Genomic DNA, 26,006 nt, shown 5'->3' with positions numbered 1-26,006 from the left:
TTTTTCTACGGACATACAGGGAAGATCTATGGCTACCTCTAACACCACACTCTTTGCTTTCTAACGTACTAATGTCTGAAAACCCTGATATTAATGAAGTGTCATATTTTAATCATCAAATTAAGACAATGTACTAATAAAAATATCATTTCATAATTGAGCCTGCCATACCCTCTATATTGCCATTAGAGACCAGGTATAGAGATCTTTGGGATATACTATCAAGCTGGGAAAATAATGATTTCCATGATTACAAAAGTATTTCCAGAATATTGATCAAAAAAGCAAGCAATGAAAGGGGGAGGGGGGGATAGGAAGGATGGGAGGGAGAGGAAAAAAAAAAAGCAAGCGATGGAAGGCTTATTCAAGAATAAAAATAGAATTTCAGGAAAAACCAAAATATTAGAAGTGTTCACAGCATTTCAAATAAACATAGATTCATCAGGAATTTTTTACATTTGTGTTACCATTAACCTGAGAGCAACTTGAAAGATTTCCCCAAGAATCAGTATGGTGAATGCTGCAAAATAGAAAACTTCACGATCTTTTTCTTGTTATAAAATAAATACCAGTTTATTTATAACCCTGGGGGTAAGAGAGGCCCCTGAAGGCTCTAATTTGGAAGAGGTGACATCCAAGACCGCATCCATCCATCCAAGAAGCCAAACATCTGATCTAAATATTGTTGACGTACACGTATTTTGTATTAAACTTTTGATTGTGTTTTGTTGAGGTGCTTCTTGTTTTGTGTTTCTGCTGACTTTCCCTTATGGTTACCATTTCCTTATGTAGTTTATAATTTTATTGTGAGCTCATCTTCAGTTAGTATTTTATTACTGCCGCCGTAGTTTTTTCGTAGTTTGTTTGTTTTTCCTTTGGAGGTCTTGTACACTCTGCATTATGGAAGAATCCCTGTGTTTGTTCACAGAGAATGCCCCAGAGATTTTGTTAGTCTAGGACTAGATCTTCCACTAACTTCTCTACTTGGGAATCGTACACAACATGGATGTATAAGTTTGGACTCTGTATTTGAGAGTTTTATTTCTCATGGGACATTTATATCTTCTTTCAGAGATAAGCATTCTTGACTCTTCCCAGGCTCTTCTTTAAGAAAGAGGCAGCCCTCCCAGGCTGCTGGTTTTACCTTCCATGCTTCTGTATTTGATTTCACGGATCTATATTTGCTTGTCAGTGTCCCAAGGACCAGAGTCTTCATTTATATGCTTACACTTGCCTATGGTTACTCTCCTTAACTCTGCAGCTAGGACTTTTCTTGTCTTTCTTTCTAACCCATTTTTGTATTTTTACTAAAACAATACTGGTATATTTTATGCAGCATTGTGAGTTTTCGTTAAGGGGAAGTAGTTCATATTAGGTCAGTCTACCACATTGCTGGAACTCAATTCTTTCCCTGTCTATATGTTGTTTCATATAGTTGAAGTGGTCTCTTTGTCCTTACACCAAATTACTTCTTAAATTAGAGGAAAAAAAATAAGTCATGTCATTCAACCCCTTCCAAGCTTCCAGGGTCAGAATCTAAGTCCTGCTCCATCTGTCTTTCTACTTAGACATATCCAGTGCTGCCATCTGTTTCTAACATGTTTTATATTATGGTGTTGTGACCAATGTTTTTTGACCTTTATTAAGAACCACTAGGGTGTGAGAGTACCAAAATGTATAAATAATGAACTCAATATTCTTCTAAAGCAAGTCGTTCACCACACAATCATACAGAATTACATTAAAATCCATGAACTCAATTTTTTTAGAGCTGGAAAGTATCTTAAAAACCATCTCACTGTAACCAACTTTTATAAATGAGAAAACCAAGGCCCTGAGAGTTCAAGAACAATTTCCTAAATTCTTTGCAATACCTCTACCAAAATAGCAACATTCTAATGGCAACATTCTAATGTTAAAATAAGTATCTCTTTAATTAAACTTATTAATCTCTCCATTAAATTTATTAACAATAAATCTTAAAGCTATTATCTGGGCATGTGGATAGTTGTCTATGCAATGTATAACATTTTTGTTTTAATTTTCTAACGTTTTAGAGTTCGTTTACGTTGTACTTGGTTCAAACAATTTCATCATCTTCTTTTTAAAATTTCAACGTGATTCATGGAAACGACTAAATGCCAACTAACATTCTTTATAAACCAATACAAGCCATTTTGCAGGTACATTTGTAAATGTTTTATCAACATTTTACTATATTATTAAATCCTCAGACTATATGGATCACATAAACTTTTCTTCTCTCATTTTATTCTTGGTTTTACTTTTGCGTAACCTGTGTTTCTTTTTATTTTTGGTTGGTTCTGAGGTGGATTTTACAGGAAGATGGAATCCTGTGAAGATGGCGTAACAGGTAAAGTACACTTTGCTACCTTGCTAAGGCAGTTACTTTCACACCCACTGCCCTGACTTGAAGAGTTCCTGAATCTCAGTGAGAAAGTTTTCTGTTCACAAGGATTTCAGTATAACATTTTATCTTTTCCCCAAGTGACTCAATTCTTTTTTCCTGAGAACTTGGAGATAATTTGTTTAAAACTTTTCATGGCCAACTTTTTCTCTCTGGACAAAAGTAATAACTCCATACACATTTCCCTAATATGTCAGTTATACAAAGGTAATATTAGCAACAAGGTTTAAATAGGTTGATTCTTAATTCTTAGTATCTGAAAAGAATACATAAACAATGGTTTTCCCAAGGGCCGATGCTAATGCTGGGCTAGAATGACAGTCTAAAATTCATTTGGTATTTAGATGAGGGCAGATATTAGTTTCTCCCCCAAACACATAACCCCCTGGCAGGCATTTTAAATTTACACTCATTCAAGAGATGATATTGAGGATGTGGTATGTTTTTCAAAAACTGGCACAAACATTAGATAACTAATGTGTGAAAAGGCACATTGATATTAAAATGCTACAGGAGGCCTGGCTCTCCGAGGTTTGGTTTTAGAAAGTAGTACATGCCAGATGTTTCGGGGAAAAGCATAAAATCTACATTATGTGCCTAATTGTACTGTATTACGTCACAGAGATGGGGATTTTTTTTTCCCTGACCACAGCTGGTGATAACAATATGCCCTGAAGCATGAAAGAATCGCGCACCCTGAATATAAGGCAGCTCCTTACTGTGTTTTTTTCTGAAAGGGTGGGGAAAATTTTTAGCTTCAAACATCTCTATGTACAGCAACGATAGCACTCTCAATTTAACAGAGTCTATGACTGTGGGCTAAAATACTAATCAGACTAGTCAGTACTATGAGGCATGAACTGAAGAAGGAAGACCGTGGCAGTAAAGTATATACTATTGCAGATCTGGGTACTGGACAAACTATGTTTATAAGAGGGTACCACTGGGATTCCAAAAAGCCCCTGGTATTAATGAGGAGCTTGCCTTGTTAAAACATGTCACGGAATTGAGCTGGTCCCAATAGGCTACTTTTCTCTCATTATGTCAGGAGCTGGCCATACAAAGGAAGGAGTAGAGGAGTGAAAAGTGTTAAAATGGAGTAGTCATGTTGTGCCTTTCAAAACGGATATCCACCATTGCCCGAGTAAAACAGGAGTAGAGCCTTCCAGCCTTGCTTCCTGCTACATCCTTACCTAGAAATACAGTATTTCTATATCAGCAAAGAATACTCTCTAGACATGGTGTTTATTGTACATTATACAAAATAATTTTTGGATGTAAAAATGTTTCTGTCACTCCCTCAATTTTTTTCTTCCTGTTAACACATAATGCAGGCCATCTACAAGGGATGTCAAACTTTTAGAGTAAGTCACATACCATATACTACAGTCCAATTTTGTATAGGCTAACACCTGTCTCCAAAAAAGAATTGGATTATTTTTAAAACAGATTTATTAAACTTAAGTTTTTTCTTTAAAAAATTTCTCTCTTATATGCTAAATTATTAGTATACAAAATTATACTCAGGTAAATACCCAACTCTTAGGAACTCAAAATTTTTGATCCCGACACACTTAATGATAGATGGAATATGAGTTGCTTTTTATTTTGAAGTTAGAATGTCTCAGAGGAATTAAATGACTTTCCTTTCCTTTATTTTTCAATATAAAAATTTTGTCCAAAAGAATTTACCAAACTTTGCAATATTTGCATCACATGGTCATGGAGGCAGCATGGTAGACAGAGGTCCCGTTTGCCTTCCTGGAATATATATTTTCCCTGTCATCAGCTTTCATGTTCCTATTGCTCTTTCTCAGTCTTTTTACTTTCCCTCTGAGTTGTCTCATTCTCTTGCATCAGAATCTCCAATCTGCATTTCATTTTTTTTAAACTTAAAAACTTACTGTCAATGCAGTGCAGATGAATATGTGAACTGTGCTGTAAACTTTCAATGGAAATAATAGTTTTGTGTCATACTGCCATCTAATGGTGTCCATGATGCTGGACTTCTTCCATAATTAATTGTACATATTTTTTAATTAATTAATTTTTTAAATTTGGCTATGTTGGGTCTTCATTGTTGATTGCGGGCTTTCTCTAGTTGTGGTGAGCAGGGGCTACTCTTCCTTGTGGTGTGCGGGCTTGTCACTGCAGTGACTTCTCTTGTTGTGGAGCACGGGCTCTAGGCACGCTGGCTTCAGTAGTTGTGGCACGCGGGCTCCGTAGCTGTGGCTCATGGGCTCTAGAGCACAGGCTCAGTAGTTGTGGCGCATGGGCTTAGTTGCTCCGCAGCTTGTGGGATCTTCCCGGACCAGGGCTTGAACCCATGTCCCCTGCCTTGACAGGTGGATTCTTTACCGCTGCGCCACCAGGGAAGTCCCAATTGCACATATTTAATAGCAGAACAAGTTATTAATTAAAACACAATTCCCAGATTTGAAGAATTTTTAGAAAAAATGTTTTATATAATGAAAAGAATGAACACATTTAAAACCAGTTTTCATGTTTTAAGTTGTTTGCATATTAAAATAGTGGATTCTTTAGAGCTGATTTTAATATCAAACAGATTAATCCAGGATATTTACTTCTGTAGCTTGTACTCTGATCATTTCTCTCTGAGCTATAGCCAAAGACTTTCAATAATTATCAACCTCCCTATTATTTGATAATTCACAAGTAGCATATGGATTTATTTCTTCGTGTACATTTCCTGAGATTTTACTTTGGGGCTGGCAAGACCCATAGGTATTTCCTCTTAAAAGACAAGCATGTATTTCCTTCAGTGGTTCTATCATACTCATAGGAAGTAGTCATCTTTATGGAGGGAGAACGGAAAAGCAATCTGACCAGCTCTAGTTCTAGTTTCTTCCAGTTCTGTAGCTGCTTCAAGCACTCTGTATTACCTCGGCTGAGGAATTTACTTCCTGAACTTCACTTATCTTACCTCCTAGTTGAAAGGGTAGTTTATTTCTAAGTTGCCCCATAGCTTTAAAAGAATGTCATTTTCATGTCATATCCATCTAGGATACGTGTAGGATCATAATGTAATTCGACATCATGGGCAAAAAGTCTTTACAGTCATAGCTCTGTGCCTGAAGCCATTTGATACAGCTAGAGGTAGAAAATAATGATTATTCATCAGGTAAATAAATTCTAGCTACTTATTAAGAACACTCTTATCCCCATGTTGCTAATCTGGTTTATCATATTATCTGAAAAATAAGCGATTGCAAGATGATTTTTTTAACCACGAAGTAAGAGAATGTACACAGAATAAACATGAGCTTATTATGATTAAAATAATATTCAAGATAATATATTTTATCTATGTATGTGTATGCTGTGTTTATATAATATGCATGGAGAAACAAAGAAGCATGTGTATTATTCTGACATAGTATATTTTAGGTGTAGTAGAGCTTTGCTCTAAGTCACTATCAATGTAAAATAGCGGGGAGAAGAATAAAATAGTATATAGTTGAAAACAAGAATACAATAATAACAGACTAAAATCAGGATTACAGAAGCTCATTAAATCAGACGGAGACAGGTAGCTACCTAATGCACAAAGAATAGCAGAGCTTGGAACAACACTGACAAAATTCTCTTCAATTTTACTCAAACTCCTAATTTAGAGGCTTCCATTAAAACATGAATTTAATACTTCTGGATCCATCTCACGAGGTTCATGATTTCAGAAATCTTAAATGTGTAAAATTGTCTCTTAAAGCAATTTAATGTCTTCAATTAATCACTGTACTTACTAAGACGGAGAATTCAGGAGGTTTTAATTTTTTTTAAAAGCCTAGTGACTGTAGAGATGGTAGAAAACAGCTGGGAAAGTTTGTGTTCAAGATTAGAAATAAGTTTACATACTCTCATGCTTTCTCTTCCTTCCCTTCCCTTCCCTTCCCTACCCTACCCTTCCCTTCCCCTCTCTTCTTTTCCATTTTTTTCCTTTACTTTTTGATAATTTTCACTAATGTTAAGCAGGTCTTAAGGAAAACATGAAGTGAGAAAGGGCCATTCATTTGGTCTTCTCTGCCAAGAGGTGGTCAAGAATCAGCTGGGAAAAAAAATAATCCATCATTCCACACTCTTGTATACATGATAAACTCTCAAGGATTTATAGTGAAATAAAAATATTTACTGTCTGTATGCGTTTCCCAGAAACAGAGAAACAACATCTAACTCAGAGTGCTAGGAGTGTTATCTGATACTACAGACAGAAAAGCAGTATGTTTCACAAACACACAAGTAATAAAATCCTTGAGTAAGTTCTGAAGGGAGAACGAAGAGCCAGAGGAAAGAGGCAAGGGCTACAAATCATTAAGAAGATTTAGGTTATAAACCAGAGCCCAGTCTGCACGCCCAAAGAAGAAAGAGTCCCAGAATGGGAAAATTAAAGTATCTCAAAATTTGTCAGTCATCAAAAGCACGATTTTGCGTTCTTTGGGTGTTTGTGTGTCCTATTGTGCTTTTCTGACCTAGATTAGTCTAGTTACTCAGAACACAGCAGTATAGCTTTGCAGTAACGTTGCCCCATGGCTTAATTTCCCAATTAAACTTAAACAAATTTCTCAAACGCTCATAAAACCCTTGGTGGCAAGATCAGTGCACCTGAATATTTAATTATTTGAATGTCAGTCTGAGACATAGATAATTGGCAGCTAATAGAAGATGCCTAAGACCCGAAAACAAAAGATTCTTCTATGGTTGATCAGGGAATCAAGTGAATAAATTTACCAAAATAGAGATACTTTGTTTCATTGTCTTTATCCTAAAGAAGTGGAAAGATACTAGAAAACTGAAAAGGTATAAAAAATAATTAAGATAGAAGAAAAAAAGATCATTGAATTGTAATTTTTTTCTAGAGGCTGAACTTTGTCTGCAGATAGATGATAGAACTAATAACATTAAGAGACCATCTATGTATATCTCCAGACTAAGTGACTGTCTATCAGAAAATATCAGGCTTATTAGCCTGGCTGAAAATATGCTTCCTTCTTTGGCTATAATATTTCAACATAAGTAAATATGAAGCTCAGAAAAATAAATATATGTATCAGACAACATTTACAAAATAAAATTAATCTACCGACCCTCATAAATCAACTTAATTATATACCTAGTGAAATGGCTTGAGCCTTGGCTGGAAGATGATGAACCAGAGGTGGTGGTAAAAGAGTTATTGAGCTCAGGAGGGGTCCCAGTGGGAAGCCCAGGGAATTAGTACTGGGCTCAGTCTTACTTTACATCTTAATTACTGATTTCAAAGAAAGGCTAAACTGCACATTAACTAATTTGCAGCTGGTACTGAACTGGCAAACACTGGGAATTGCAGATTAAAAATCCAAAGGGATTTTGAGGAGTTAGAAATAGGAATCAGTAACATCCAACCCTTTAAGTAATAATAACAATGACGTTGATGGTGATAAAACAAAAACTCTGGATAAATTCTTTCGTGGAGACATCATGAAGAGAGATGTGAAAGAAAATATTCCTCTTCAAGACATTGAGTCAGGAAACCTAATGTGCAGAAGCACTGATAGAGCAAACACTGAAACAGATGCAGTTGAAAGGACAGGAGTACAGGATTAGAAAAATACCACAAGTGTATTTCCTTGATCAAAAATCAGCCTGGCCAGCTCCCCTTCACAAGGCTGAGAAATATGATCACTAGCACATCACCACTATGTGTTCACAGCCTTCCTACCCCTTGGCTCCTCAAGTAGCAGCCTCTAATTCTTACCCTTCATATTGATTTTCCTCTTGGAACTAAGAGATTCTTTAATTTGAGATTCTAAAACATGTGATGTCTGTGAGAAACAGAAGACATTATGATTGGCATCCCTGTTTACCTTTCATCTTTTTCAACCTCCAATGGCAGCAGGCTGAGGTGGGGTAAGATAAAATACAAAAAGAATATACCCATAGCATCTGAGAGAACAAGATGACTGGGAAAAGCTGTTATCAATGAAAAAAATTTCAAAAATTGTCTGAAAGCCAGAAAGGATGGAAATGAATTTTGAAATTAAACAATGGGTAGGGCTTCCCTGGTGGCGCAGTGGTTGAGAGTCCGCCTGCCGATGCAGGGGACACGGGTTCGTGCCCTGGTCCGGGAAGATCCCACATGCCGCGGAGCGGCTGGGCCCGTGAGCCATGGCCGTTGAGCCTGCGCGTCTGGAGTCTGTGCTCTGCAACGGAAGAGGCCACAACAGTGAGAGGCCCACATACCGCAAAAAAAAAAAAAAAAGAAAGAAATAGGGGTAGATGTATATCATTTAGAGTTATGAAGGTAATTTTCACCACAAACTAAAAGAGACAGGTAAAAGAGCTTACTTTCGGGACTTCCCTGGTGGCACAGTGGTTAAGAATCCGCCTGCCAATGCAGGGAACACAGGTTTGAGCCCTGGTCCAGGGAGATCCCACATGCCACGGAGCAACTAAGTCTGTGCACCACAACTACTGAGCCCGTGAGCCACAACTACTGAGCCCATGTGCCACAACTACTGAAGCCTGCGTGCCTAGAGCCCGTGCTCTGCAATAAAAGAAGCCACCGCAATAAGAAGGCCGCGCATTGTAACAAAGAGTAGCCCCCGCTTGCCACAACTAGAGAAAGCCCGAGAAAGCCCACGCACAGCAACGAAGACCCAACGCAGCCAAAAATTTAAAAAAAGATAATGCTCAAGCCCTGCTTTTTCCATGGAGCCTGACCACCCCCACCCTGAAGGATGGGAATAAGCACTGTAATCTCATCATTTACCTTCTTCACCAGTTTTTCTCCACCTTTCCTTCCTGATCATCCTTCTTTCTTCTCCCTGACAAATATTTCCTGATACTCTACCATGTGAAAGGCTAATTTGCCAACTGGTCATGGACTATTTGTAAGTCTCTTCTGTTGCTACCGAGCTTTTCAAGTTTCTTGATTGGTCTCTCTAGCCTGAATATAAATATAAGCTCTATGAGGATAAAGGAACGCCTTTCATACTTCTTTATATATCTCACAATGCTTAGGACTGTGTTTTCAACAAACTAGACTCTTGATGAATATTTTTGGTTAACTGGGTCAGTGTATGATTACTTGCTTTTATAACTTTTTAAATAGAATGATAACATTTAACTTAATTTAATTAACCTTAAATCAGTGTGAAATCTGGATTTTATGAGACAGTGTAGCACAGACATAAAAATTGAAAGAATTTGGAGACTGAATTGATTCCTAGTTTTATCGCTTCCTAGCCATGTGACCTGGGATCAGTTACTTAATCTACCTTTGCCACAGTTTTGTCATAGATAAATGTGGCTAATAAAATATCTAAAATACTTCCTAGTGCTGTTGTAAGGATCAAGTGAGACATACAGTGTTCAGGATTGAGCCTAATATGCTGCAAGTGTTCTATAAACTTCAGATACTTTGTTATTTTCAGGACAAAAGGACCTCAAAAATCTCCATTGCTTAACTCCTAACAGGTTTGTTTTACTCACACAAAGTCCACTGTATGTCAATGGGAGGAGGAGGTACACAGGGGGACTCTGCTCCACAGAGGCACTCAGGTACCTAGGCCAATGGACTTTACCTGAGATGTGTTCAGTGAGCTCAGCAGTGGAGGAGACAGCTGGGGTGGAGGGCTGGATCTTTTACTTGTGGACCAATAAGTGACACACATCATTCATGGCTGCCCAACTGCAAGAAGAGCAAGGGGCTGGAAAGTGTGTGGGAGGACATTAAATGATTAGTGGACCTCCTGTGTCAGCCACAGATAATATGGATCTATGGAGAGAAAATGACAGAAAGCAGAGGTACAACCTAAAAGCCCCCCAAATCATAAGGTTATTCTGAATCAGATTTCAGAAATATAAATTTTTGAAGCTAAGCTACTGAATTAAATGCTTTAATGTAAGATTTATTATTGGTCTGATCTGGAAATTAGTATCTCCAACAAATTTGATTGATACTATTCATGTTTTTAAATAATGTTTCAAACTTATTCAGAAATCGGAGCTGGAAGGGATCTTGTTTTTAAAACAAAAAGTTGATCTTCAGGAACAAGGCAAGGGTGTCCACTCTCACCACTATTATTCAACATAGCTTTGGAAGTCCTAGCCAAGGCAATCAGAGAAGGAAAAGAAAGAAAAGGAATCCAAACTGGAAAAGAAGAAGTAAAACTGTCAGTGTTTGTAGATGATATGACACTATATATAGAAAATCCTAAAGATGCCACCAGAAAACTACTAGAGTTAATCAATGAATTTAGTAAAGTTGCAGGATACAAAACTACACAGAAATCTCTTGCATTCCTATACACTAACAATGAAAGATCAGAAAAAGAAATTAAGGAAACACTCCCATTTACCATTGCAACAAAAAGAATAAAATATCTAGGAATAAACCTACCTAAGGAGGCAAAAGACCAGTACACGGAAAACTATAAGACACTGATGAAAGAAATCAAAGATGACACAAACAGATGGAGAGATATACCATGTTCTTGAGCTGGAAGAATCGATATCGTGAAAATGACTATACTACCCAAAGCAATCTATGTATTCAATACAATCCCTATCAAATTACTAATGTCATTTTTCGCAGCATTAGAACAAAAAATTTTACAATTTGTATAGAAACACTAAAGACCCTGAATAGCCAAAGTGATCTTGAGAAAGAAAAACAGAGCTGGAGGAATCAGACTCCCTGACTTCTGACTATACTACAAAGCTATAGTAATCAAGACAGTATCAAGACAGAAAGTTCAGAGATAAACCTACGCACCTATGATCACCTAATCTATGACAAAAGAGGCAAGAATATACAATGGAGAAAAGACAGTCTCTTCAATAAGTGGTGCTGGGAAAACTGGAAAGCTACATGTAAAAGAATGAAATTAGAACTCTCCCTAACACCATACATAAAAATAAACTCAAAATGGATTAAAGACCTAAATGTAAGGCCAGCCACTATAAAACTATTAGAGGAAAACATAGGCAGAACACTCTTTGACATAAATTGCAGCAAGATCTTTTTTTTTTTTTTTTTTTTGCGGTATGCGGGCCTCTCACTCTCGTGGCCTCTCCCGTCACAGAGCACAGGCTCCGGACGCGCAGGCTCAGCGGCCATGGCTCACGGGCCCAGCCGCTCTGCGGCATGTGGGATCCTCCCAGACCGGGGCATGAACCTGTGTCCCCTGCATCGGCAGGCGGACTCTCAACGACTGCGCCACCAGGGAAGCCCCAGCAAGATCTTTTTTGATCCACCTCGTAGAGTAATGACAATAAAAACAAAAATAAACAAATGGGACCTAATGAAACTTAAAACCTTTTGCACAACAAAGGAAAACATAAACAAGACAAAAAGACAGCCCTCAGAATGGGAGAAAATATTTGCAAATGAATCAATGGACAAAGGATTAATCTCCAAAATATACAAACAGCTCATGCAGCTCAATATCAAAAAAACAAACAACCAATCAAAAAATGGGTGGAATACCTAAATAGACATTTCTCCAAACAAGACATACAGATGGCCAGCAAACACAGGAAAAGATGCTCAACATCGCTAATTATTAGAGAAATGCAAATGGAAACTACAATGAGATATCACCTCACACTGGTCAGAATGGCCATATCACAAAAATGTACAAACAATAAATGCTGGAAAGGGTGTGGAGAAAAGGGAACACTCTTACACTGTTGGTGGGAATGTAAATTTATACCGCCACTATGGAGAACAGTATGGAGGTTCCTTAAAAAACTAAAAATAGAGCTACCATATGACCCAGCAATCCCACTCCTGGGCATATACAGGAGAAAACCATAATTCAGAAAGCTACATGCACCCCAATGTTCATTGCAGCACTATTTACAATAGCTAGGGCATGGAAGCACCCTAAATGTCCATCAACAGATGAATGTATAAAGAGGATGTGATCCGTACAATGGAGTATTACTCAGCCATAAAAATGGATGAAATTGGGTCATTTGTAGCGACATGGATGAATCTAGAGTCTGTCATACAGAGTAAAGTAAGTCAGAAAGAGAAAAACAAATTTCATATATTAACACATATATGTGGAAAAATGGTAAAGATGATCTCATTTGCAAAGCAGAAATAGAGACACAGATGTAGAGAACAAACATATGGATACCAAGGTGGGAAGGGGGGGTGGGATGAAGTGAGAGATTGGCATTGACATACATATACTACTATGTATAATATAGATAACTAATGAGAACCTACTGTATAGCACAGGGAACTCTACTTGGTGTTCTGAGGTGACCTAAATGGGAAAGAAATCCAAAAAAGAGGGGATATACGTATACATATGGCTGATTCACTTCGCTGTCCAGCAGAAACTAACACAACATTGTAAAGCAACTATACTCCAATAAACATTAATTAAAAAAAAGAAGTCTGGGCTTCCCTGCTGGCGCAGTGGTTGAGAGTCCGCCTGCCGCTGCAGCGGACACGGGTTCGTACCCCAGTCTGGGAGGGTCCCACATGCCGTGGAGCGGCTGGGCCCGTGAACCATGACCGCTGAGCCTGCGTGTCCAGAGCCTGTGCTCCGCAACGGGAGAGGCCACAAAAGTGAGAGGCCCGCGTACCGCAAAAAAAAAAAAAAAGGTCTAAGATAGTCATCAAGCTTTTTAAAGTTTCAGATGGAAATTCCACGAACAGCTGAGTCATCTAGGAGTCCAGATTCAGTCTCCAGCCCGGCTCAGGACCTTTCTACACACTAGACAATCATTATTGGCTTGTTGAAGTCCTAACCACCAGTACCTTAGACTGTGGCCATATTTGGAGATAAGGCCTTTAAAGTGTTAATTAAGGTTAAATAAAGTCTTCGGGATGGGGTTCTAATCCAATAGGACTGATGTCCTTATAAGAAGAGGACGATACACCAGGGATGCACATACACAGAGGAAAGAACTTGCAAGGACACAGCAAGGAGGCAGCCGCCTGTCAGCCAAGGAGAGAAACCTCAGGAGAAGCCAAACTTGCTAACACCTTGATCTTAGACTTCTAGCCTCCAGAACTGTGAGAGAGAGTTTTTTATTGTTTTAAAAAAAAAAGTCTGAATTCAAATATCTTTTTCTCCTATATAGAAATGAAACCTAATGCACATATTAATTTTGCCCTGACTGAATTTGTATGCCTATGAAATCAAATAACAATAAAATATAATTAAAAACTTAAAAAATAAAAAGTTGATCTTAACATTTAGCCATTATATTCAGGGTATATATGCTGAAGTTTTCCATATTAAAGCTGCACTTCTTATTTGCTGCCAGCAAGGGGAGTTGTAAGAACTTTTAAGCTTCTCCACTATGATGCTAAAATGAGAATCTAAAAGGGAATGGAAAAAAGGTTACAGATTTAAATGAATCACTTCCCTAAATCATCAGGGTCCCCTGCAGAGGGACAGAAATATCTTGTAATGCTTCTGAATATTGCATCCGATAGAGTAGCAAAGGGCACTTTTCTTTGTTTAAACCTTTGTTGTGTAAAGATGCTCCTAAAATTTTTCTCTAGTTTTGTTTTGTTTTTCCTAAATAAAATTAATGACTGTGGACCCACTCACTTTTTTTTCTGCACAACCTCCTGTATATTTCTGAGCCAGAAATACCAAAATACCTTACCTTTATGTGAACCTGTAAATGCTGATTTCAGGAGGGGAGGTGGAGCTCTCCCCTCTTGTATTTTTCAGACTTCCTTCCCCTTTCCCAGCACTGACTTCTGATGTCCTCTAAGTGATTGCACAACTGCTGTCCAGCTGATTATTCATCAAAGCCCATTCTCTGTGAGTAAGAGGTGAACACATTATCCTACATGGCGAACTTCCTGTCTCTTAATTCAGGAATTTAATGGAAGGGATTTGTCTCTCTGGCTCAAAAGAAAAGGTATCTGAATTGTATGTACATTTCACTTTTTCTTGTTAGTTAAACTTGAAAGTGTGAGTGATATGAAGAAAGATCAAACTGGAGTAGAGAAAGGAGATATTAATAAAATCTGCATCTAAATTAAGAATTATTCTATTGTGCTTTTCTTTTCACTTTTCTATCTTACTTTTTTTCTGTTTGTCATTTTGTGCAATTAATTCAAATAATTCAGATCAGAAAACCAAACTTTTTTTTTTATATGACATAGCACTTAACTCTTTTGTCAATTTTAACCAAATACTTTCCTAAACCTCCTATCTCATTTGGTCTCTATAGCCACAAGCTATATACCTAATCTAGAACTTGACATACTGTCCATGTTTTCATGTGAAACAAAGTTAAAGTCCTCAGTGGACTATGGGATTGTCTAATTTGTTGCATAACTATATAGGGAAATGTCTTTATGCTAGAATTACAAAAAGTTATGCTCCATTATTCAGAATTTAAAACTGTATTTTCAAAAAAGCTCAACTGACTAAATAACTCTATATTCTACCTTACAGAGATTTGGTGAAAATATTATCAAAATAATTCTACTTGCTAACATGTCTACTCAGAAGTTATCATTTTTAATTGGAATTTGCCACAACTTCTCTACTATATTTTAAAAGGATTACTTTTTTTTCTTAATTTTTTTTTTTTTCCTTTGGCCACACCACACAGCTTACAGGATCTTAGTTCCCTGACCAGGGATAGAACTCAGGCCCCAGCAGTGAAAGCACCAAGTGCTAACCACTGGACCATCATGGAATTCCCTTAAAAGGATTACTTTAAATACTTTCTGCTAGGAATGAAGTCTTAAGACAGGCACATCAGCTTTTAAAAAAAGAGTACCTTATGGCACAGTGGTTAAGAATCCGCCTGCCAATGCAGGGGGTACGGGTTTGAGCCCTGGTCCAGGAAGATCCCACATGCTGCAGAGCAACTAAGTCCGTGCACCACAACTACTGAGCCCATGTGCCACAACTACTGAAGCCCGTGTGCCTAGAGCCTGTGCTCCACAACAAGAGAAGCCACCACGAGAAGCCTGCGCACCGCAATGAAGAATAGCCCCAGCTCCCCACAACGGGAGAAAAGCTCACACAGCAACGAAGACCCAACACAGCCAAAAATAAATAAAATAAATAAATTTATTAAAAATTTTTAAAATTTTAATAAATTTATTATAAAATTTTTTTAATAAAATAAATTTATTTTAAAAAGAGTACCTTAGACTAGAGTCTTCTGAAAGTTTAAGTCGTCCTCCATTAGATGCAAACAGCTTCAGCAAGGTGAGAACACCTATTCATATGCTGAAGCCTAAAATAGTCGGACCTGGCCTGGCAGTTTCCCCTCTGAGACTATCGCTGTGGCATCAGGAGTATCTATCCTGCCTCCTACCATATTCCTCCATGCCAACCCTGGTTACATAGTCCCCAACACCCATTCACACACAAACCTCCGTTCAACTTTCCACAAGTCAGTCTTTGACATTCTCTCTTGCTAATATATCTATACTAAAGAGAAGAAAGATGAGGAGAGGAAAGAAAAGAAGGAGTGAGGAAGGGGAAAGAGGAGGGAGGGATCTCCACTCATAACCACCCGCATCAGTGGTGTAGAGGCACCTCTGATATTCTCTGACTTGGTCTGGTTCCATCACTGCTGGTGGCCTCTGCTGATATGCTGTCTCAATATAAATTCTGTCTGTGGTTTTTCTGAGATGACATGCAGCTCACTGAGTCCTGCCCATCTTTAAAAACACCCTCAAAGTGTAGTGCATACACATCTTCCTTTGGCCATTCCTCCCTGGTAAGCACCGTCTTTTTGCGTCATGGCCTCTTGGTCAACTTTGAATCTTCTGCTTCCTCTTTTGAACTCTGTTCTCCTTCATATGGAGCCACAGGAACCACTGAGGTCTTCCAAGTGTTGTGGAGAACAGGGCTGAATATCCTTTTCTTTCCCCAGATCCACTACCCATGCTAGCGTATTCTGCACCAATAAGCTTTGAACATCCTGGGATCTTGGGAAGAGGGGCAGTCACCAGTGTCGTGGATGCAACATTTAAAATCCCAGGTGATGCTGAATTCCTTCACCATATTCTATTTCACTTGAGCAAAGCAAGATGATGGGCCCGAACATTCCATGGCTCAGTAAGCATCCAGCCAGGGAGTAGACACCAGTTTCCCCCTCCATGGACATCCTTAGTGTCTATGATTTTGTGGGAGCCTTCCTATCACTTGGGTAGGAGAACCCTTCCTCCTCCTTCATGGGTGGGAAAGTAAAATCTTTCATCACTAACACTAAACTCCCCTGAAGGCCCACGTCCCCAGTGGCCTTCTCTCTTCTGATTCCTCTCCCACTCTGGAAGTAAAGAATGGTTTTGTTTGGGGTGGCTGTTTTAACTCTGCTGCATTTATTGTGTTGGCCAGAAAGTCCATCCGGGCTTTTCCATAAGATGGTATGGAAAAAATCCGAATGAACTTTTTGGCCAACCCAATAGTAAGCGCTGGGACTGGGAAGGAGGACCCAGTTGCTTTCATCTCTCTTTACAATGGGAGTCTTTAATGCCTCTTTGTTTTCATTTGTGGATTCCTGTCTTAAATCTATAGCAACAGAAAAATTCCATGCATTCAGTATTGCTTTTAATTATTTTGACAGTTCTGCAGGGTGTGAAGCCTAAATATTCCACATGAGAAAGTAAAGGGACAACGAGAGTAAATAACTTTCCTAAGGTCACAGGGTTAGGAAGCAGTGGATTCCAGTTCTGCCTGACTCCAAAGCCCAGGCAGGGTCTCCTTCATACCTCAGTACCTCCTTGAGCAAATGATTCCATATCTCTGGACCTCACTTTCACGTGGGCAAAGCTATGAGGATACCTGCACGTTTCTTGCCATTCCTTCAATCAAAAATTGTTTACTATTACATGGATATGTTTGACTAGATATTTAAAGATTCTTTGTATATCTTTGGTTTTCCTTAATTGTTGAGTATTCTTTAAACAAATAATTAGTGAGGACACCCACTGTGTGCCAGATACTGTGCTGAGCGTGGGAGTTATAACACTGACAAAACAAAGTCCCTGTTCACATGGAGTTTGTTTGCATTCTTGTGTGTGTGGGCGTGTGTGTCAGATGATAAGGCAACATGTATACATATTTATATACTCTTGATAGGTATTTTCATATATTGATTATAGCAAATGTAGTATTTACATAATGCATTTTATATACATATAAAAATGTATACTACATATATGTTAATTATAGCTGGATATGGTGTATATTATGAAAAAATTAAAATGAGGTAAAGAGAGAAAGGTGGGTGCTTTTATATTCTGAGTGATCGACAAAGGCCTTTCTGATTAAGTGATATTGGAGCAGAGATGTCAATGAAGTGTGGTCATGAAATGCCATGCAGACATGTGGAGGAAGGTCATTCCAGGGTCGTGGAATAGTTAATGCAAAGGCCTCAGGTAAGAGCGTGCTTGGCATATGCTCCAAGTGTGAATCAGTGAGTGTGGCTGGAGGGAAGTAAAGCAGGGCAGAAAGAGGGCAAGAAATCACAAACTCCATGTAGGGTATTGCGGCCCTAGTAATGACCCTGGATTTTATTCTGAGTAAGATAGGACACCATTTAATGAAATAGAAGGAGACTGACCAACATCTTTATAGGTTATCATCCTGCACTGAGACAAGACTCTAGGGGATGCGGGTGCAGAAGTGGGGAGACCAGTCCCCACTTAGCCAAGAGGTGATGGAGGTTTGGACCTGAGCGTTAGTAGTTGAGATGGTGAGAAGTAGTTGGATTCTAGATGTATTTTGAAAGTAGAGCTGACAGAATTAGCTGATGAATTAAATATGAAATTTTAGAGAAAGGCAAAATGGACAAGCATAATTAAAAGGAATTTCTCCTACATTTACCCAGACCTATATTTTGGATATAGTATTGTAATGTTGATATAATAAAAAATATAGGGACTTCCCTGGTGGTCCAGTGGCTGAGACTCCACACTCCCAATGCAGGGGGCCCAGGTTCGATCCCTGGTCAGGGAACTGGATCTCACATGCCGCAGCTAAGAGATCGCGTGCTGCAACTAAAGATCCCACATGCCTCAACTAAGACCCGGCGCAGCCAAATAAATACTATAAAAAAAAGAAGAAATATATATTTGGTCTAAGTCCCCAGTTCAGGGCACAAAGCTCCTAAAACCCTTGTAATTTTTTGAGTGAGCTTTTAAGACCCTTAGAATCTCCAGAGTGGTAAGAGTATCTTTTTGTGTGTTAACGAGATGACTGGTGACCCCTGGTGAGCTTCAGGGTGAGGGCTGGGTTTGCCAGAGGAACTAGCCATGTGATTAGAGGGTTGGAATGCTCTGTACCATCCCCTGACCTCTAGGGAGGGGAGAGGGGCTGGAGATTGAGTTTATCGCTAGTGGAAATTGAGTTAATTAATCATACTTACATAATGGAATCTCCATAAGAACCCTAAACAATGGGGTTTAGGGAGCTTCTGGATTGGTGAACGCACACACCCCAACTACACGAGGAGTGAAGCGCCAGAGCTCAGGACCCTTCCAAACCTTACCCTGTGTTCCTCTTCATCTGCCTCCTCATGTGTATTTCTTACAATAGCCTTTATAATAAACCCACAAATGTAAGTAAAGTGTTTCCCAGAGTTCTGTGAGTCTTTACAGCAAATTATAGAAACTGAGGAGGGGGTTGTGGGACTCTCTGATTGGTAGCCAAGCTGGACAGAAGTGTAGGTAACCTGGGGACTCGTGATTAGCATCTGAAGCCGGGGGTAGTCTTGTGGGACTGAGCCATTAACCTGTGGGATCTGTGCTAACTTCGGATAGTTAGGGTCACAATGGAATTAAACTGTAGGACACCACTTGGTGACTACAGAGAATCGTAGAACTGCTTGGTGTGGAAAACCCACACACTGGATATCAGAAGGGTTATGAGTAAAGTGGTCTTCCTTTAAGCGTTTAAATTTTTCTTGATCCCTACCATGCTGGATTTAGAACCTGTTTGTCTGCCCTTCTACCATCTTGAAGGCTGAGCAGTGTTCCATCTGCTTTTCTGTAGCCTAGAGGCACTGGTGATGTTGAGGAAGGGAAACGAGAGTGGGGAGGACTCAGCCGGGTCTGTGTGTGTACTTCATTGAAGGTCACCAGCTCTGCTCTCTCCTTTGGGATTTTCTTAAATGTTCTGGATCATTTCACCTAGTTTGGAAAGTGTTTTAGTCCTGAAAGGGAATGCACTGGGGCTTTGAACTTTTTCCAAAATTCATCAGGAAGTCCTGGATAATCTCAAGTCTCTCCAGTGATTTTTGTGTCCATTTCTATTGGCTCTGCTAATGTGGCCATTTCTCTACAGGATTTGTCCTTAACTCTTCTTGGAGTAACTTTCTCATCTTCCCAGTTCAGCCTGCTTCCAGCTCTGTAAACTAGTAGTGGTGGGTACAGATCTTACTGAGAATGCTGAGAATTTTGAGGATTCGACTTTCTACACAATATGACTACCTGAATGTGGAGGTAACGTTAGGAGCCACTATACTCGGCTCCATGTGAGAAATTGTGGGTTTTGTCTCAAACATCACATTTTGAACTTGTTTGATTGTTGCTTATATTTTATACTTTTATTTATATATTACTATGCTTGATTCATTTTTGTTACCTGCTATAGATAGAGCTTCTGAGCCCCAGCTTTATTCTTCCATTTCAGCCTGAAATCTATAATATTTTAATATTAATTTATCTTTGTGGCAGAAGCAATACATGTTTACATACACACACTCACACGCACACACACACCTCTATATGTATGAAAATGAAAGAAAAAAATCTGTAATTCTACCATGAAGTGATAATCATTAACACTGAGATAGTACTTTTCTATGATAATATAGTGAGAACTTTTAATATATGTATTTTTAATAAAATATCATACACGTGTAATATTATTTTACCACATTAATATATAGTTTTTGTTTGTTACCCTTTTCTTACGTTAAACACTTTAAAAATTGATTTCAATTTTTAATAATAATAATAAAATATATTAAATAAATTTATATTTATAAAATATTATTTTAAATGAATCCAACACATTCCATTTTATGAATCTAACATAATTCTTTTGACCAGTATCACACTGGTGGGTACTTAGATTAATTTCGATGAGTCCTATTCTAGACAATGTTTAGATACACATGCTTCTACATCATATTTTATAGTATTGCTCTTATTTCCTTCAAAGTCCAACGAGTAAGCTCAAAGGATTAGTTGAGAAGGAATCCACATTCAAACTGAGGTCAAAAATAGATTATCTTTCTCCACTGTCAGTGGGCCTACCTGATTTGGCCCACTTCTAGAATAACTATCTATGATTTCTATAAGAACTAACTTTTGGAGCTAAAAAGTACTGTAGGAGAATATGTAGTTACAGCATTTAATAAATTTCCAAATGGGTATATTTCAATTGTTTTGTATCTCAAGCCTCAGGATCAAGATCCTGAATTTTAAAAGTATTACTACACAGCTGGTACTTGGCTCACATGTTTTGTTGGATCAGGAGACATTAAGCTTTCAGTCTTATGATGAGTTACTTAAAGTGGTATTAAAAATTCTAAGACTGCATTTAAGGGTCAAAAAAAAATGCTGTGTCATACTGAGACTACTAGCCTAGTGAGCGACGCTGTGCAATGTTGCAGTAGCCCCTCAAAAAATAGCAAACTCATGACTTGTTCCTTGCTTTGTCCCAACCATCAGGACACTTCTCTTTTTCTCCAGCACTGTCAGCTGCAGGGAGGGGAAGGAAAGGGAGAAGAGAGGAGCTCAGGAACTCACAAATTTGTCCTGACACAGCCATCTGCAATGTCATCCCACAAACACTAACGTCTGCTGGGACTTGGAGAAGGCAGTTCTGAAGGGAAGTGGGAGGAGAAAAGGAGGGTGACTATTGCTCAACCTTGACTTTCTTTGGCTACTAGTACTGGTTCACCCTCCTTCAAGCACCAGCAAAGAAACAAGCCTCTATCGGTCAAGATACTGTCATTCTGACACTACTCCAGGAATCTGAGAATTCCCAGTCACAGGGCGCACAATTCCCCTCATTCCAGCTTGGACTGAGTCACGCTGGTAGTAATTCTAGAGTCACTTTATTATAATTCAGGTGCCTCACAGAAAGAAATAGCCCATGCACTTCACTTTCCGGGGCAGGGAGTTTAGTTCCCAAACCAGAGAGGTGCTAAAAGGGATAACAAACTTTTATATCTCAAGGAAAGCATCTACTTCTGACCCTGACTAAAGGGTTGTTTTTTTTTTCCATGTTGGAACTTAATTTTTCTCAGTCAGTATTATTTTGATGGCTTACCTTACATGTTTTCTTATCCTAAAATTCCAAGCCCATGTAGAAATATCCCATAAAGTGGCTCTTGAATAGGTTCTTCAGTAAAGTCACAGGATGGGCAGATGCATCGGCACCTCTCCTAAGAATGTCACGTGCACTGACGCATCTTTGTCTGCCCATCACCTCAAACAAAGCCAAGTTTGTTGAATGAGCAAAGCAGTGAAAGAGAATTGAGAAACATGAATAAGCAGAAAAAGTCTGCTTCCAAGAACAGAAAGTAGTGATTACTCAAGCATACCCACCTTTTCCAACCTATAAACTTCCTCTGTTACCCAGAACACTTTACCTCAGCTCTGGCAGTTATGGGAAGAGGGGGTAGGCTGTGTTCAACTGATCAGTGAATTTATACGTTATTGAGCCCAGCCAGCCCTGTGCTAGATGACCTAGGAAAGTCACAAACAAACCAATACACACGTTCACACACATACATGTCTGTGTCATCAAGTCACTTGAAAAATGCTAAACCTATTTTGGGGATGGTGTTTAATGTTTGGGATGCTCTTACTTAAAACTGGGGCTGCACAGTCAATGGCAACTTTTGCTTCAGAGGATCCTGAGATAAGCTCAAAAAAGATAGGCAATCTTATTTAATAGAGCTAAGATTAAGACACAGATGCAATCCCATGAGATCGCTGAGTGGGAGACATTAGCCATGCATGTAGACATGTTGTAGACAGGAAACAAGCAGCTGTTTGATGGGAGGCCCACTCTAGAAGACAACTGGGCAGATACGCTAAGATAGAGGCATTGATGTATGTCAAGCTGCTTCTCACATGCACAGTTGTTAGAGCTCCTCATTGTGAGAAACAGCAGGGTTGTATAACCTGCTATCAAACAGACCCAAGAAATGCATTATGGATCTTATTCAAGAGTAGTTTATTTCTTGCAGCCTGACACAACTGACCAAGTAGGTGAACAGTTTGGTGTGACAGGTTGACAAAGACTCTGCCATCTTCCACACGTGACTCCCACATCTCAAATCACCTCCATTCTAACTGGCCAGAAGTATGGAGGAGCACATGTGGGAAGTTTCTAATGAATCAAGTCTGAGATGATACCTATCACTCCTTCTTACATTCTATTGGCCAACCCTCAGTCCCAAAAAGAGTTGGGAAAGAAGGTCCAGCTGAGGACACAGAATGAAAAGGAGGACTTATGTTCTGGTGAGAAGCTTGCAGGCTCTGTCTTTAGGATATTCTTTTAATTATATAAGGTTGGATAACGATTCTCCCACACAGGGCTAAGTATACAGAGAAGAGATGACAATAGATAACCTTACTGAGGTTTCACAGTGTGCTAAATACTGTTCTATGGGCAATACATGTATAATTGAATTCAATTCTCACAAACCCTTGAGGTATGTAATTCAACTATCCCCACATCCATACAGATCAGGCAACAAAGACCCAGAAATAGTAAGCAATTTTTTCATGGTTACATAGCTAGTAAGTGGCAGAGCCAGGAATCCAGCTAGACTCACTCTGGAGACTGCACCTATAAGCAAAGAGGTGGCTCAGTAGATAGCTGGATATATCCTTCTCTCAAGACATTTGCAGTCTCATTGGGAATATATAATCAACATGCATGGAAAAATAATAAGCCATATATAGAGTCGTCTTGTGCACTGTGCTCCAGAAATTACATTAACAGGAGTTATGGAAGTGAAAGCAACCTGGGTAGCTGGGGATCTATGTAGACAGTGATGACTCCTGAAGGACCCAGTTTTGAAAGCCAGGGGAAAGAGGGATGTAGAGAAGCAGAGGAGAACTGTAATGAGGACCCCTTATTCAAGGGATACATTGTGCTGCAGGGACATAGGAGTGACTGTCAGGCTACCAGGCAGGGGATGGTGAGGACACTAAGCTGACTGTAGAGGCCAGTGTATGATGATTAGATGTGAGTTCAGGGTAACAACCAGACAGCCAGATGCCCTGAGTCTGTGACTCAGTCTAGACCCTCCCTTCTCTATCTACAATGGGAAAAATCCCTGGGCCTTATTCAATGTATGGCCTTATCATTTGTTCAATGCTCTTTGGTTCTATTCTTTAATTCTTTTTGACCAGCCACACAGTTTATAATATGCAGCCACACAATAAATTGCATTCAGAATTTATTCCTAGCAAAAGGTTCTCTCTCTTGATAAACTAATATACTCACTTTTATGTCATGATGGAAGTTATGTAGACCATCATGGTGCCTCTTTTGCTAAAGATACCAGAAAACCAAGATTAAATTCTTTTCATTTTTACCCAAAAAGTGGTGGGGGACTTAGATTTTTTAATACAATATCTTCTCTCCCATTTCTCCCTGTCTGCATTACACAACTCTTGGTTTTTATCTTTATTTTAATGGGCTGACTCTGTGTGCACTCTTCATAGAGTGACTCAAACTATTTCAAGAAGGAAGCTGGTTAAGACAGTAGGGAGTGGATAACCGAGAATTGGGATTTGAAGGTACTTAAGTTTGGCCTAATGACAACCAAGGAATCTTTAAGGAAGTTTAAGGAGAGATCTTGGCAACATGGCCCCTCTAGTTTTTAAGAACGCCATATCTCCACCTATCCCCGCTACATTTCAAATCCAGGGCGAGCCAAACCAGGTATTAGAGGCTTAAATAGCTCATGAGAGGAACATGTTAAAGAATCATTGTAAGTGGGAAATCTTCCTCTTTGTGCGAGGAATTGTAGTATCTGATCTCATTCATGGAAAATGTCTACTTTTCACCTGAGGTTTTTTAATTTCACTTTTAATTTTAAGATAATTATAGATTCACATGGAGTTGTAAGAACTAACACAGAGAGAACCTCGTACCATTTACACAGCTTCTCCCAATAGCAATAAATTGCAAAACTATAGTCCAATATCACTACTGGGATATTAACACTGATACAGTCAAACAGAGAACATTTCCATCACCACCAAGATCCCTCATGTGGCCCTTCTACAGCTACGCTTACTTCCCTCCCCTCCTTCCTGTACCCTCTTTAGCCCTTGGAAACCATTATCTCTTCTCCATTTTTACGCTGGTGTCATTTCAAGAATGTTTTAATTAGAATGTAGCCTTTGATATTGGCTTTTTTCATTCAGCATAATTCTCTGAAGATTCACCCATGTTGTCACATGTATCAACAACAGTTTATTCATTTTTACTGCTGAGTACTATTCCATGGTATAGACATACAACAACTTATGTAATCTTTCAACCACTGAAGGACATGGAGGCTGATTCCAGATTTAGCTATTACATATAAAGCCCCTATGGACATCTGTGTGTAGGCTTTTGTGCGAACATGAGTTTTGTTTTGTTTTTCTCTAGAGGATGAAGTTTTGGAGGCACCTTATTACAGCCTGGCAAAAGTGGAAATCTAGGGGCCTCACTCAACCTTTGCTGGTGGGGTAGGAGTGAGGCCACAGTTTAATCTGTGTTATTTGCCTGTAATAGAAGGTTATTATGTAAAGGTTTTCTGTCTAGCTAGGTTGTCCTTTTCCTGGTCCTTGGCTAGAAAAAGCAGACTTTTGTTGAATTTTTGGTTTTGGGTTGTTTTGTTGTTTCTTTTCTTTTTTTTTTTTTTTTTTGTCTGAGCTCTTTGGTATCCCTGGTTTCTGGTTTCTCCAGCCCCAAGTCTGGAATGTATGAGGCCAAAAAAAAGCCTGGGAACTGACCAACGCATCATTCCTTCAGTCCCCAAATCCCTAACTGGTCTTTCTACTTTTCAGTTTTCTTGTGTTCGTTTTATGTATAATGTCCAAGTTTTTTAAAATTGTACTTAGGGGAATGAAGAAGAAAAATGTATTTACTACATCTTCCTGGAAGTGGAAGTGTTTTGACATCCTTTTTTTTTTTTATTTTTTTTTTTTGCGGTACGCGGGCCTCTCACTGTTGTGGCCTCTCACGTTGCGGAGCACAAGCTCCGGACACGCAGGCTCAGCGACCATGGCTCACGGGCCCAGCCGCTCCACGGCATGTGGGATCTTCCCAGACCGGGGCACGAACCCGTGTCCCCTGCATCGGCAGGTGGACTCTCAACCACTGCACCACCAGGGAAGCCCTTGACATCCTTTTAAACATGGATTAATGTCTCATAAAATCAGTAAAGGCTTCATATATTATCATTTTCATCTACTTCACTGATTGACCCCTATGAAGACGTAATAAAGATATAAAAATGATATAAATGAATCCTTTTTAACATCAAGATATATTACACATTTCCAAAGCTTCACAAAATCTCAGCTCCATGACTGACCTAT

The 26,006-nt window shown here is 39.0% G+C and overlaps 1 pseudogene; it reads left to right on the top strand.

Moving 5' to 3' along the window:
* The window catches only part of LOC115853311 (zinc finger CCHC domain-containing protein 10 pseudogene), a 52,656-nt pseudogene that overhangs the window by 592 nt on the left and 26,058 nt on the right, over positions 1–26,006 (top strand).

The sequence above is a fragment of the Globicephala melas genome, chromosome 18 (assembly GCF_963455315.2).
Source record: "Globicephala melas chromosome 18, mGloMel1.2, whole genome shotgun sequence".
Taxonomy (NCBI): domain Eukaryota; kingdom Metazoa; phylum Chordata; class Mammalia; order Artiodactyla; family Delphinidae; genus Globicephala; species Globicephala melas.
Note: the sequence above shows the minus strand (reverse complement) of the source record. Positions and strands in the feature narration are given on the sequence as shown.